This window comes from Gymnodraco acuticeps, unplaced genomic scaffold (assembly GCF_902827175.1).
Source record: "Gymnodraco acuticeps unplaced genomic scaffold, fGymAcu1.1, whole genome shotgun sequence".
In the NCBI taxonomy this organism is placed as follows: Eukaryota; Metazoa; Chordata; class Actinopteri; order Perciformes; family Bathydraconidae; genus Gymnodraco; species Gymnodraco acuticeps.
In genome coordinates this window covers 562,329-577,835 of record NW_022990397.1, presented here as the reverse complement: position 1 = coordinate 577,835, position 15,507 = coordinate 562,329, and the positions used below count along the sequence as shown (strand labels likewise).

Genomic DNA, 15,507 nt, shown 5'->3' with positions numbered 1-15,507 from the left:
TCGGCACCGCATGGCAGCGTGGCACCAGTGGCTTCACAGTGACAACGTGACAGCGGGAACCCTGGGTAATTAAAGCTCTCTGCTCTGTGCCCTCAGGGTGAGTCTGCCTGGGATGTTGGAGATCATACCTGGCCCAGTCACACTCAAGACTCGCAGTCGCCGCATTATTCAACACATTCATATTCCTACTCTGTGGTTTAACGGATAGCAGAATATGTATGATGTCAAGTATGTGTTCACAGGAGCTTAAAACAGGACTTGTGCATGACCCAAATTTGAAATAAAGTGTTATTTATTTTTCATTTAAACTGAATAAATTAGTTAATTTAGCAATTTTCCCAAAGCTATTACCTGAAGAAAACACATAGCAGGTAGAGTAGACAACTGGGCCAAGCAGTCCAGTATGAGCAAGCATTACCACTGATCTGATCTGCCCAGAGGCAATACACCATGCGCGGATGTTAAATGACTGTCTTCCAATTTGCTCTCATGAATATTAAGCAGTAGAAAGGGTTGGCTGTATGCAAGCTGCTGATCTACACCGACAGATCTGTCCTCTGATGTCTAGGAAAGGGCGGGCAATGCTAACACGAGGCCCCCACAGCAGATGAAGCCTCCTCTTATCCGGTCTATTTTCACGTCTTAAATGGGCCAGAGTGGCTGCCTGTCTCATCAAGGAGGAAGCCAGAGACCCTGGACTGTTTCTCACTTTGGTAAAACTGAGCGATGAAGACACTGATGTCTAAATGATGATGCTTCTGATGATGAGAGAGGATCTGATGAGGGATTATACTGAAGCAAACTAAAGCAGCACCCTCTGCTGATGCTGAATACAAACTAACCATCAGTACAAATTTAAAGTTGTGATGCAACCAGCGCACTGTAGGGAAGGAAACCCATGTCTTCAAATAAGTAAATAAAACAAGGATTGCAAGTGTCACATATATATTAGTTTCATAATGATCTACTTTGCAGTTAGGAGGAAGTTATTATTTCACCACCTGCAATCTTACCTATTCATTAAAATAGTTTTCTAATTCAACCCAGACCTGGGGAGCAGCACGGTGTTGCCTCTCCGCAACCTAATTAACCAGAATGAAAAACGATGTATTTATAGAAAGCTCCCGCTAATCCCCTTTGACGAATATGCTTATAAATATGTTTTTATGGTTGATTTATTCCTGTGAGGTGCGTCACTGGTGATAACACAAAAAAAGATAGGCAGAAGCTTTTGAATGCTGTCACATGACCATCAAAATGTTATAATACATCTCTGAATCATCAAACCGATTGCAATATAAGGGTTCTTGTTAACGGTCTAAAGATCCTGAATTTAAAAAACTAAATCCCCACAAAATATTCCGTACATTCACTTATTTGAAGCTAGCATATCATAAATATCTAGATAAATCAAATAAAGCTCTCTTGCATGGCTTTCTCTGACCTTAGCAGTTTAGATAACATTTATTTATGTATACATGTTTATACTACTCTCCTCCTGTTATTACCTCAGACTGTACAGTTATTAGAGACTTCAATACTAACCACAAACATTTGTCTTATTTACAGACTGACGGCAGTGCTCCACAGAGGTTCGCCATAAGTAATAGTAAAACACTTGAATGGATATTTGGCTTTATTTGGCTTTTAAAATATACCTATTGTGGGGGAAACTTCTGAAGCAATTGGAAACAGGACTCAGAGAGGCACGAGGAGAGCTGGAGCTTTGATGGCAAACACTGACGGTTTATTTGGAGTTACGGCTGGAGAACGAGTTGACACACGGTTGCCAAACCAATTCTGAAGAACTCTTTCTGTAGCTCGAGGTTTTAGTTCAGAATGTAATAATCAACATTCTTTATCAGTGAGACTAAACAATTATGGACCCTGAATCTAACTAGAGCTCTCGTCCATAGCAAAGAATGTGAGCCAGGGAACCTACGTCCCTGAACAGTAAACTACCTCATGGCGGCTTATGCTCTGTCATAGACTGGCAACAACAATGCGCCCAAGCTGCTCCTCCTTAAGAGAGATAGCAGCAATACCCAAGGCCGTAGACCTATGCCATGGGAAAAGAGACAGTGAGAGGAAAAAACGATTAACTGTGTTGAATGTTGAATACCTAAGCAAATTATTCCCTAACACATATATAAGTTTTGTCCTGGGTTCCCATTGGCCTGGCTTGTGTACAGTTTACAGGGGAAACACTGATTTAGTCAGTGTTGTTGAGTCAAGTTGGTAACAGACATGTCAGCTAGCTAACAGTGCCAGAGAAATGTCAAGTCATTTATGTAATGGCTCACTTTAATCACAGCTAAAATCTTCCTTTTAGTGTGGGTCGATTTCCTTTTTAGTTGATTCCTTGTTAGTTGATTCCTTGTTTTTTAATTGATCTCTGGGGCATTGTAGCTCACCATGACCACCCGCTGCTTTGCTAGTGCTGTATTCTTTCACACACACATACGGGTTTTGGGCCGAGGGCGACACCGTACTTCCGGTATCAACCATTTCACACGAGGTGCATACAGAATATCATAGTCGATTGCCTTAATCAATATAGTCAACTCTAAAATACCACATATATGCATTGGCATGATAATATTATTGTGACAAGTGGGGTATTCACCTGGTGTTTCCAGAAGATAGACGTAGATGCCAAAATCGACCGAAGGCCACTTTTGAGGGTCGTAATTCCATACATTGTACATCCAACAACCCACACAGCTCTAGTTTACGCTGGTAACGACCTAGAGCACACCCCTCAAGTCCAGAGATGTAATCCGAAGACATGCAGCGATTTCTTCGGTCGTTAATTCAGAAAAAAAACCTAGTGCGCTCTGCCTGGCAACATAAGCTAGCTGTTTATATTGGCATCACCAGGATTTTTGCACCTCCAGAAAAATGGCGTCTTTATAAAAAATATATATGGCGCGCGTTGCATTGTGGGTAGCTGTGACGTCACTGTGTGTGAAAGAATTTAGCGTGATTAGCATGATGCTTTTGCCCACCAGTGCTCTGTGAACGAACGTCTTAACACATGCTAAACATCTACTACTGATGGATGGTGTTGCTTAAATTATTCAATATTGATATCTGATGCTCATTTATACAGCAAAGTAACATTTAACAAATATCTACAACCTGTTAAGGAGTGGGTTCTCAAACTATGGTTACAGTTAGCTGCAGTCTTTGTTATGACATCCTGTTCGCTATATTTCGGATGAGTCCAAGGCACCAGTTTTGCAGCCAACATCAACCATGAGAAACTTCTATGCTTTAAGATTCTCTTAAACATGTCTGATTTAGACTTGAGTGGATATAATCGAATCCCCTCAAAACTAATCTAATGGTCAGCATGCTGATAACGCGATTAAGCCGTGGCGTTCTCGGTGCACAGATGCCTTTTGGCAGAGGCCTTACTTCACTTAAACAAGTAGACATGGCACATACTGGACAACCAACCTTATTATGTCATCAAACATTAGGGTTAAGGGCCTTCAGAAAAGCTGCTGTTGATGGTGTCTTAACATGAATGCTGTCCACCTGCATGCCAGCTAAGCTAACGCGATTTTTATGAAGGTTTCAGTGTGCAGCATCTGCGACATGAGCGCTGCTGAAGAGAATGACCTGACACTGACGGCTTTTTGCCTTAAAGGATATTTTTTTATGTGCTACCTTAATATGTTATCTGGCTATGGGACACATTCACTTTGTAAAATGGTTGCAAAAATCACTTTGCAAATTCTGCTAGGTGGTAACTCATCTTTATTGGCCCGTGGATGCATCAGTCCCCTGGTTTCTGTTTTTCTTTTTGAACCTTTTTAACAGCACTTTTTAACTTTGTTTTGAACCATGCAAATATCTTACGACGAATGCTGTACAGGTAATAATGTCATTAGGAGGCCATAGCGGCCCTTTGAAGACACACCGTCGTCCCTGTTTTGTCCAGCAGACGTCTGTGACCAGCAGCTGGTGGAGTGTGTTAATGTTGATGTCACAGCAGCTGGCTGCTCTCATCCTGTTAGCTCTGCCTGCCATTATCAGCCCCCCCCTCCTCCTTCCCTCCTCCTTTAAAGCTGCTGCTTCTGCTGCACGCTCATTTTAATACTCCAGACTCATTTGACCGTCTTTATGGACTTATCATATTAAACATTTATCGCAGCCATTTCCCTAAACCAAGCATGTTTATTCAACACTTAGGGGACCACAGCACGGCTCCTTTCAGCCCCCTCCCTCCCTCCCCCCACTCCTCCTCGCCACACACACATAAACACACATCCTTATTTTCTCTGTTTCCATATTTCTCTCCTCCTCTCTCCCCCAGCCCCCTGGCTTGCTTCATTACTCTTTTTTTTAAATGTCTTTTTTTGGTATAATTTCTCTCATTTTAATCCTCTCCTCTCCTGCAGGGTCATGTGAAGCCGGCAGAAACAAATGTATTCTGAGCATTTAGTACTTTGGATAAATCGAGTTTTAATTTAATCATCTGATCAAACACTCATTAGCATAATCACTTGTGGGGATGGATGGACTAGATAGAGGGACACGCAATAGACCTCATCCTGGCAACAGTCTACGGAGACACTTAGCAACATGTCAACAGCTACATGCTACCAGAGACCAAGGTAACAGTATTCACTTATAGTTACATAACACATATGTTATCTGATTACTGTTAAACACATTTTTTAATGGATAACTAGCAGGATTACAGTGTTAGTACAACTTAAAAAGAGCATAGTGTTTGTCGTAAAAGGATCAGATTGTATTCCTTCTCTGTAAACTGTTCTGTTCTGTAGGCTAACACTTTAAGTGTGAATCTATACGCCTACTGCCTGAATCGGCTTTATGGTTTTCACGTTTTTTTTGTTCATTTGTTCTGTTTTTAATTCAGTAGGTGAATTTATATGTTAATAAAATACTGTGTGCGAGCTTGTGTATTAAACTTAAACAGAGTATTTTCTGTCAGCTCATATTTTATTTCTGCTTTTTTAAACTGTAGTATGTGCTCGTGTGTTTCAGTGTTGGTGTATCGGCTACTGCCTGAATATGCTTAATGGAAGGCAGGTTTTCCTATAAATGAAAACCACATTTTTTATCCCAGATATCTTGGTTTCTTCTTTTCTAAGGTCACATTAATTAATAATTAATAATTAATTTTGTACATAATATACTTAAAGGTAGGGTAGGTAATTCACTTCAGAAACACTTTTTGTTATATTCCATGGAATGCTCTTAACATCCCGATAGCAATGAATACATTAAAAAGCACGACCAATCATCTGAGCCGGCTCGGCTAAAATAACTGGATGGCCTACCTGCCTATCAGCCTTCCATCTGTGCACAAACTTATCTCGTGCCCTCATTGGTCATGTGCGCGTTCGTGTGTGTTGGAGGAGGGGCTCTGTAAGGAAGTCTGAAGGAAGAGGCAGATTCTTTTCAGCTACGTACTTTCAAATTCTAGCGCACTCCAGCTGGTTTCTCTATTCTTACCTACCCTACCTTTAAGTGAAAAACGTCTTGTAAATGTTTTCTTTCTCTTGAAATTGCATTTCATATTGATGTAATCCAAAAGTAACAGAAGGTAATCAGGTTACATTACTTTTAGATTGTGATACTCATTAGGCTGCTGATTTAAAAAAAAAAAATGTTTTAAAGTAGCAACAGCACATAACATTTGATTTGTCCTCAACAGCGCAGGCACTGCAGAATGATCTATTCACTGCCCTAAAATCAAATGCTACCCTCCGCCTTCTTATTCGACTTTGGACAAGATGGCTTACTGCAGCATCACACCGAGGTCTGAGCAGAGGAGGTCTGGGAATTCTAGGAATACCACAAAGTGCTAAGATTATTGACAATGCACTCAGTCTCACACCGGGCTGGGGGATCGATGAGTGGCTAGAAGGACATAAATCAGACTCCTGTGGCTCCACTCCACGTCACACCCTAACCCACCCTCCCACCCCAGATCCCCAATTAAATGCACACACACCCGTAACCCCACACATGTATAGACGTACTTGTACCCGCAAACACACAATAAAGCACCCACACATGCACACACACACACACACACACACACCTTACCTCAACCCAAACAAGATGACAGCGCTTTAAAAATTGCTGGGCTAAAAATAACCACCACTAACTTGGTCTTAAATCTTAGCATCTGTGCCAGGTTTAAAAATAAAGAGCACTGTCGAGAAACCAAGCTGGACCCATTTGTCTTTCTGTCACTCTGTCTATCCTGGTTTGCCTCCTCCATTATCCCTTAGCCTACTTTAATATTGGGACTGTGGAGCTTCAGAAACACGGTAAATGAAATACCTTCTAATGCGATGTTGAATAATAAGAGATGTGGAAAATACTGCAAAGATGCAATGGTTTGAAAACTGAGTGTGAGAGATTGTGAGCATATTATTTTAAGAGGACATATTCTGCAAATGTTCAAGTTTATATTAGTATTTTGTGCTGGCCAGCTGTGCTGAGATTGGTCAAATACTTAGAGATGTCCCACCCCTTAGCCTATCACGTTCAATGCGTTGGAGCGCCAGCCAATAGGAGCACGGCTGTTACAAAGTGATGTCAGGATGTGGAGGCGTGTGGCGTAGTAGGTTGTGCGTTGGTGTCCGGATCAGGGGAGCACAGGTTCAAACCCCACAGCAGTCAGCATGTCGTTGTGTCCCTGAAGACACTTCACCCCAAATTGCTCCGGTGGTGATTGTCCACAGTATTGAGTATGTAAGTCGCTTTGGATAAAAGCGTCTAACAAGTAACATGTCATGTAATGTCACTATGTTCAAGAACTTTGGGATTTTAGCATTTGCAGACTTTACATGCACAAAAAACCTTTAAAACACAACCTATACAACATGAAAGGGAGAACGCCAAAAGGAAAACATATCCTCTTTAAGGTGGGCACATATAAGACCAATACAAGAGGGAAAAAGAGAAAGACACAAATGCATCATGGCCAGGCCAGAGTCGCAGGGATCAATTCAGCCTTGGGCCTCGCAGTGTGTTGAGTTCAAAGCCTCGCCCTGGTATGTGGAGGACTGGATTAAGAGGCAGTATTTATGAGGTCCAGCCTGAATGTTTGTCTTGGTGGGTGATTGATAGCAAACTCATCACACCTACGCCACCTGTCTTTCCACAGTGAACAAAAGCTGTGGGGCCAATGTGCAGTGTGTGTATAAACCATAGGCTGGTATAAACACAGTCTATCAGATGCAGGCTTGGGGTGTAACAGATTACATCTAAGAAAGCAGGATACAAGAACAAATAACTGTACTCCCTGACAGTTACATAAAATCTGACGTTATCGGATTGCAGTTGCATTTAAAAAAAAATGGAGAGTACTAGCAGAATTACAATGTTACTACTAGACTGGGCATCAGATAAATCAGCAGAAGAAGACAGACAGGGAGTAAACATTAACGGGAACAGCAGAAGAAGACAGATAGAAAGTAAACACTAACGGGAACAGCAGAAGAAGACAGATAGAAAGTAAACACTAACGGGAACAGCAGAAGAAGACAGACAGGAAGTAAACATTAACGGGAACAGCAGAAGAAGACAGACAGGGAGTAAACATTAACGGGAACAGCAGAAGAAGACAGATAGAAAGTAAACACTAACGGGAACAGCAGAAGAAGACAGACAGGAAGTAAACATTAACGGGAACAGCAGAAGAAGACAGACAGGAAGTAAACACTAACGGGAACAGCAGAAGAAGACAGACAGGAAGTAAACATTAACGGGAACAGCAGAAGAAGACAGACAGGAAGTAAACATTAACGGGAACAGCAGAAGAAGACAGACAGGAAGTAAACACTAACGGGAACAGCAGAAGAAGACAGACAGGAAGTAAACATTAACGGGAACAGCAGAAGAAGACAGACAGGAAGTAAACATTAACGGGAACAGCAGAAGAAGACAGACAGGAAGTACACATTAACGGGAACAGCAGAAGAAGACAGATAGAAAGTAAACATTAACGGGAACAGCAGAAGAAGACAGAGAGGAAGTAAACATTAACGGGAACAGCAGAAGAAGACAGACAGGAAGTAAACACTAACGGGAACAGCAGAAGAAGACAGACAGGAAGTAAACGCTAACAGGAACACGGTATGGGCTCTGTAGTGTTTAAAGAATAGTTAATCGTATATAAAAAGTTAACAGACTTGGGTCAAGTTCTCTCATGTCTGAGGTATGTATTTTCTAAACCTTTGCACTCTTCGTCCTTACATCTTTGAAACTAAATCAATAAAGAAGCACTCCAGCACAGGAGAGCAGAGGGGCTCTTTCTTGACTTAGGCTGTTTTCAATTGTCAAAATAAAGCCTTTACACCAGATCCTCCCCTACAGTACCTGTGCAGCACAGCACAGTAATATAACATGTCACTTTGACAGGTGCTGAGTGAATTAAAAACATCCTCTCTGCTGAGAACCCTGTCTGAGAGGGAAACCCCCGCCAGATGTACTACAACCTCACTTTGCACGCATGATCAAACACCTACATCTGGGTGCTGAGGGCTTCTCTGCTCTTCCCCACAGATGCTAAATGATATCGTTAACATTTTTAATGCAAGAGACATTTACACGCGGGCTTGCGCAATTACACCTCTGATTCAGTGGAATCCAGACAGACACAGTGTGATCGGTAATTAGATTTTACATTGGGTGAAACACGGCACACACACACACACATACACACACACCAGTCGCCAAAGCTGGCTCCTAATTAGAGAGCCAGACAGGCTCGAGGAGGTACGGTACAGTAGAGTAGCCCTCATTATACAGCTGGGATGTATGAAATAGGGGATATCTATTATGATCACACATCAGGGTTTCCATTACCCAACATTAGCAGCCCTTTCAACTGGAGTCACACACTGAGTCCAGCCCGTAACCCAACAAACCCTCTCACAACTCACACAAGTGAGCAACAGTTAAGTGGGTTTGTAAACTTCATTTGGCCCATTAGATATTCATATCAGAGTGAGACTGCATGAGAGGATCTATCACTTGACTGTGCGCTACGTGTTTTCATGGGCTAATTTAATTTCATGAGCTGTGATACCACTTCTGCAAACAAACCATAATTGGTAATTAGTAAACACACTAATGGCAGTGAGTGCAGCGTATGGCCAGGGTTGGAAGGGTGAATGTATTGCGTTACAATTACTTATTACCTGTAAAAAAAATGTAATCAGTATAAACTGAGTATCAAAATATAAAAGTTATGTAACCTAATTACTTTAAGTTACTTTTGGATTATTTCAAAATCAAATGCAATGCATATAAAGACAAGAGAAAATAAATATGAATACCTAAGTGTATTATGTAAGAAAAGAGAAAAATATAAACCTTTTTAGAGAAACCCACTTTTTATTTAAGAGGACATATTCTGCTCCTGTTCAGGTTCATATTTGTATTTTGTGTCTCTGTGACATGTCTCCATGCCTTTATGTTCAAAAAGCTCTTTATTGTTCTCATACTGCCTGTGCTGCAGCACCTCTTTTCACCCTCTGTCTGAAACCAGAGCCCATTCGGCTCTGATTGGTTAGCTGACCGGCTCCGTGGTGATTCGTCAACCGCTTAGAGATGTCCCGCCCCTTAGCCTATCACGTACAATGTGTTGGAGCACCAGCCAATAGAAGTGCAAGTGTAACATAGTTATGTCACTACTTTCCGGAAGTAAACACAGGAGTCCAATGGAGCCTTTAGACTGCAAACAATCTAAAGGAAAATCTGAGCAAACTGAAAATGCTCCGATTTAGTTTGCCACATACAGTATAGAAGTTCGACCCAGTGAAATAATTATTTGAACTAGAGGCCGAGGCTAGAGGCCCAAATAAGAGAAATGTAACAGTAATCTGATTACGTTTTTTTTATGTAACTAAGGAAATTACTTTTTTTGTATCCTTATTAATCTGTTACATGTAATCCACTACTCCCCATGCCTGTGTACGACTGGTCAAGTTTCCCTTTTTTTTGTTTTTCAGAGCGACTGTGACCGCTGATCTTTGGACATTTCGACACCGGGTTCAGAATCACCTCACAGCTCCAACAAACGGGTCTCTCATCAGTGCCTTCATCGCATCATGTCGATTTATTGCGATGCAAAAATCCCCCAATCTACTTTTGCAGCCAAATTCAATCTATCTATCCTCCCCACCGGCTCCCTGTAGCATCTTGATCTAGTGTTCCAGGTTAGTAATAATGTGGGGTCATGTAAAACTGGCAGGCTAACTGATGTTGGCAGCTATTTACTGTACTGTAAGCTACACTGGGCGAGATGCTTTGGAAGAGCTTCCTTATTTCAAAGTGGATCTGCCTTTACCCCGTGTAATGTCACGGCTAATTGAGAGCAACATTTGATTGCGTGATCCCCTGACCTCTGCGTAAATGTTCATTTATTCGAGATGTCCGAGATAAGCCCCTTTTAAGTCTCGAGAATCAGGTTGAGCCGTGTGTACGTCTTACAAATCATCGCAGTGTGCGAGGAGCCTCGTCTTGTTATGTCTTTGCAATGAGGATTTGAATAGGGCCAGTTTGGCTCGCTGTGGTTTTGCCTAGAGGCAGCTTTCAGGGAGAAATATTTAATATGTTTCCTCTCCTGTACTGATGAATGAATTTATGGATCATACTGTGATAGGCACAGGAAATAGCAAAAGTCTTAAAAAATGACTAAGGAGGACTTTGATTTTAATTTGATTGCTTATGATAAATCAATTTCCATGATGAAAGCAATTACAATGTGACATTTTGTGAACACTGTGCAGATTTTTATCCATTTTCCGTTCTATTCAATCGATCGCTGGGGTCATTCAGGTGACACGTGCAGTAAAATGACCACAATGCAATGTGGATAAGAAGCCCTCTTATCACCTATGCACACACTGATGTAACAGAAGCTGATTAGCTTATCAAGTACTTATGGGTCAACGCAGTTTTAAACCACACTCCCAAATCCATCTCCCAAAACATTCCCATTATTTCCTTGCCGTCTGCCATTTTGTAGTGCCGTGTGATATGTCTTGGAAGCATAATAATAAAACCAAACACAGCAGACGAAATGCATTTGAATCGTGTTTCATTTTTTGACAACACATCGTTTTTTCTACCCCCATATATAGAGTGAAGGTTTTCGGACGCAGCCCCTGACACCCATTGAGGGGGTTACCATAGAGACAGACCAGTGAGCATGTGATAGGCCCAACTCTGAAACAGCGAGAATTGTCTGGAATCCAATTGCTTTGCTGGTTTCCATCCACAAGGTCATTCATTCATTCATTCATTCTGACACCGCCTGCTCGATACACCTTCATTTTCATGATAATCAACAAAAACACCCATCCGCAGAGGACAAAGTCTTATTGCAGGGATCGAAGGGGAATCAAATGCAAAAAATCCTCCATGATAGCGGCGCGAAAACACACACAAAGTGTAACGTCTGCACCCAACGCCGTCTTGCTGCTTAATCCCTATCAGTTGTTTTTCCACAGGCCTCCTCCATAATCCCTCATGCAATAAACGGACACAATCTTGCATGGCAGTTGATCTAATGTCAGAGGCAGATGATTATGATTAATGAGGATTCCTTATTGTTCCTTTATGAGTTTCAGCACAAGCTGGGCTGAGGGAGATACCATTTTATATGGAGTCAGTGTCAATAAACCGTAGCGACGACACAGAAACAAAAATCCATTTCCAAAGCGTTATTTTATCACGCCAGCCAGAAGGGGAAAATCCATTTTGGGGATATCATATCTAAATGTGTTTATACCTGTAAATCTCCAAATTGTTGCTTTGTGAATTCAGCTTTTTTCACACGAATGTAGCCGACCGCGGGGCTTGATTTTGGTTTCAGTGTACGTGAACAATCCCCATCTTGTCACCCTGATGTGTTTTCTCACAGACGTTTCCATTTTCTTTCCTTCTCCCTCTCCATCTTCGACTCTCCCTTTTTTTTTCTTGCCTTGTTTTCGTACACACCCAGTCAGCCATAATCCCTCCCTGTTAGAAGGGGCTCTGACCAATAAATGAATGCAATAAACTGTATCAATTTTCTGCTATTGATTATAGATACGAGCACACAGATTTGCGTGCACGGTGTTAGCCGCATGCATGTGTGCACTACACTCGCTCAAAAACATACATGGAATACAAGGCGAACAAGCAAATGGGTGTTTTTGAATACGGCATTTGAATGGAGAATGAGACTTTGGGCTATTTGAATGGAAAATGTGTGTCACATTTTTTTTTTTTTTTTAAATGTGACCTCTGTGGAATGTGTCTCATAATCAACATTACATTTTTGTATTACTTACAAGAACAATTTGTACTAATGGTGCTGAATCACTGAAGGTAAATTACATAAAGCTGTATACATTGGAGACGAAATTGCATGTCGAGATTTTGGGAACACTGAACGACCCATAATTACAAACATTTTTGCATCACACGTATTCATAATGAAAATATGTATTAGATATGGGTAAACATTTTTCATTTTAATGAATTATAATAGTTTAGGCCACTTTAAACTTGAAAAATATGCTAACTGTGGGGGAGGGGGGAAGGGGTTAAACCAAATATCCATTATATCAAATACGTCACTTATTACTAAGGGCCACGGTGGAGCAGAATAAGTATCATTAGGCATCAAATAAAAATAAATTGCATTAATGAGATTAACACATTTAAAAATTAAACTTAAATCCTCAAATCAATAAAATAAGTGTAATTCATTTTTTTTAAAGGCCCAAACATACATAATTTATGCTTTTTATTTCATCTGGCTCAGGATGTAACTGAAGGCCAGTGATGTGTGTGTGTTTTAGGAGAGATTGTAAACGCAATAGATGCCTCGCCCGTGTCTCATGTGAAGGGTGTCAGCCTTTTTGACAAGCATATAAAATCAATTTCATGTGGGTCACAGGTGACCTCCACCCTGCCTCACTTAGCCGCTGATTTGCCTCATGCAATAGGTAATGAGCACTAATAATTAAACAACAACAAAATGAGCGGAAGAAACTTACCATTCAAGATGCTCTGGAAAAAGATAAAAGCCAATATCCACATGCCCTGCTCCGTTCAATCCCCCCAAGCTATGCTTTCTCTTCTTCCTCCGACCGGTGCCTCCCTGGGTTTCTCTTCTGTGCGCTTGGGGTAAGGTTAAACATTTGCCACTGTCTTGATGCAAACCGGTCCAAGTATCTACTTTTAATATCTCCTTCCTTACTTTTTCGTTACACTGAGGTTTTTTCTTCCTCTGCGCCCTCTCTTTGCGCTCGGATCATAAATGCGCGTGTGTGATTGTCTTGGGGAGAGCTGTGCTCACTCTCCTCCTCTGCTCCGCGTCTTGCTGCTTATTCAAAAGGATGCTGAATGGGTGAAGCCCAGGTGTGTGTGCGTGTGCGTGTGCGTGTGTGTGTGTGTGTGTGTGTGTGTGTGTAGCTGAGTCAGAGCCGAGTACGAGCGAAACAAAAACTGCAAAAAAAACTATTTCTTAAAAAAGCTCCGATTTCTTAAATAATAAAAGAATGACTGACGGATCATCCTTTGAGAGGAAAAAGAATATATTGGAAAAAATTAAATAACTAAAAGAAGCAAACAAGGGAGAGAGGGTGGTAGAATAAGAATGAAAAGCAGGTTTTTTTCTGAGACTCCAAAGTCAGATCATCTTCGCCTCTGAGCGTCCAGCAAGAGGCGAGCAAGCGCATCTTCCCCGCTGCATGCCGCTCTCTAATCGCACCTCCCTGACTCTCTGAGCATTACACAGAATAACCCTCTGCCTGCCCCTGCAGACGCTTTAATTCCTCATTGCCTTAAAGGAGCAGAGGCGGATACCGGCCGGTCCTGAGGGCAAGCAACTGCTGGAGGTGAGCGCGCACAGAGAGGGGGCATTTGCATTAAGGAAATGAGCAGCACCTGACGCACCGAGGCACCTAGGATAACATTTTTACGCACGGAGATGTTCCGTCTGTGGGTGTTGCAGGTGCACTCCGCACTAAAGAGCAGAGCTGACTTGAATGAAACCAATAGAGTATTTCTCCTACGGATACAACAAAACAGAGTAGAGTCCCCTGTAGGAATGGAAATGTACAAGGACATCCAATGACGCATGTTTTTTTAATTTAATTTGAATCCCACTTTTAAGTTGATTTGACAATGGTGTGAATAGGATATTGAAAGAAAACAACATTTTGTCAGTGGTTGCAGCAGGGTAAAACATCCCCCACCCCTAAACACACACACACACACACCGCCCCCCTCAACCCCATAATCCACCACCACCACTCCATTTTAATGCCTGCCTTGAAGTCAAGGGTGTAGCAGTAGGCAGTGTGAGCCTGTGGGCCTGTCCACATGCAGAGCCCGGGCACACTGACTGTGATATAACCAGCAGGGCAGTCTGCATCTCGTTCTCTATTCCACGTGACAGAATTCAAAGTGAAATCCAGTTTATTTACCCCAGGATATTCATTTTCATCGCTATTATATCTGGACTGGAGAGGATTCTGCAATTCTTAGCGTGTGCAAAAGGAAAAACAATTCATGGTGTTTGGTTTGGATCACTGCCTTCTTTTTTAATCAAGGGGATATAAATGCTCCATGTTGATGTCCATGTATGAAGTGCATGTTGTTGTAAACAAATTAATTAGAAGCAAACAATCACTGCTCTGCATTTCCTGCAACAGAACACACTGTTTATACTTCAGGTTGTATTCTGCAATTAAATTCTATCATCACAGTTGTCCTCTTCTTCAACTATTGTGTCCCAAAAATATGTGTTTAATTGAGTAAGAGGATCATTTTTACTTACCCTAAGCCGTAAGATAAACCCAAACAAGTTGAAGCCTGTGTAATGTGAGGAGAAAACACGGGTGAATCAGGGCAGTGGGTCAGAGATCCTGCCCGTCATTTAGAGTGGATTAGGAGCACTGTGCCTGGGATTCAGCCTCAGATTCTTGACATGGGTGGGAGAGTAAGTTCATTAGCAGCAGCAGACTGTGAGATATGATCACTTGAGAGGGGAGAGGATGCAATAGAAGCATGGCAGCAGGTTTATCAGACCTTTGATGCACATTCTGATTTCCAGCACTGCAGTTTTATTCACCTTATGCTTCGCCTGCTCAAGGGCGCTTCCACGTTGCCTTCTTTTGTGTACTTACTGTGACAGCGTCATTTCTATGATTTTGAATCGCGTCGCCAGCTTTTTCAAACTTTACTAGCCAAAGAAAATGTTTATAGGCTTTAAAATAAAGTACGTTTTTATAAGTAATAACACAAATCAAGCAAGAAAGCAATAATTTAGAACACCAGTATGAGATTTGTTTATCCAAATAACGCACATATCGTAATATTTGGCAATGTGTGGATGTTAGGGCTGTACAAGGGCGTGGAATCAAATGCACAATGCAGAGACAAACAAAGTATCAAAATAAAGTGTTTTAATGTAGACAGGTCATAACACACTGAATACATAAAGCAACA

At 41.6% G+C, this 15,507-nt stretch overlaps 1 protein-coding gene and 1 long non-coding RNA gene across 3 annotated transcripts in view; one reads left to right on the top strand and one right to left on the bottom strand.

The window, feature by feature from the left end:
- dscamb (Down syndrome cell adhesion molecule b) overlaps nt 1-15,507 on the bottom strand; it is a 178,907-nt gene that overhangs the window by 144,921 nt on the left and 18,479 nt on the right.
- Nucleotides 8,087-11,080, top strand: LOC117551646. Of its 2 annotated transcripts, none has more exons than XR_004569832.1 (2): nt 8,087-8,130; nt 10,011-11,080. It is a non-coding gene; the product is annotated as an uncharacterized LOC117551646 (long non-coding RNA). The 2 variants fall into 2 exon arrangements; XR_004569831.1 differs by having other exon boundaries at nt 8,100-8,212.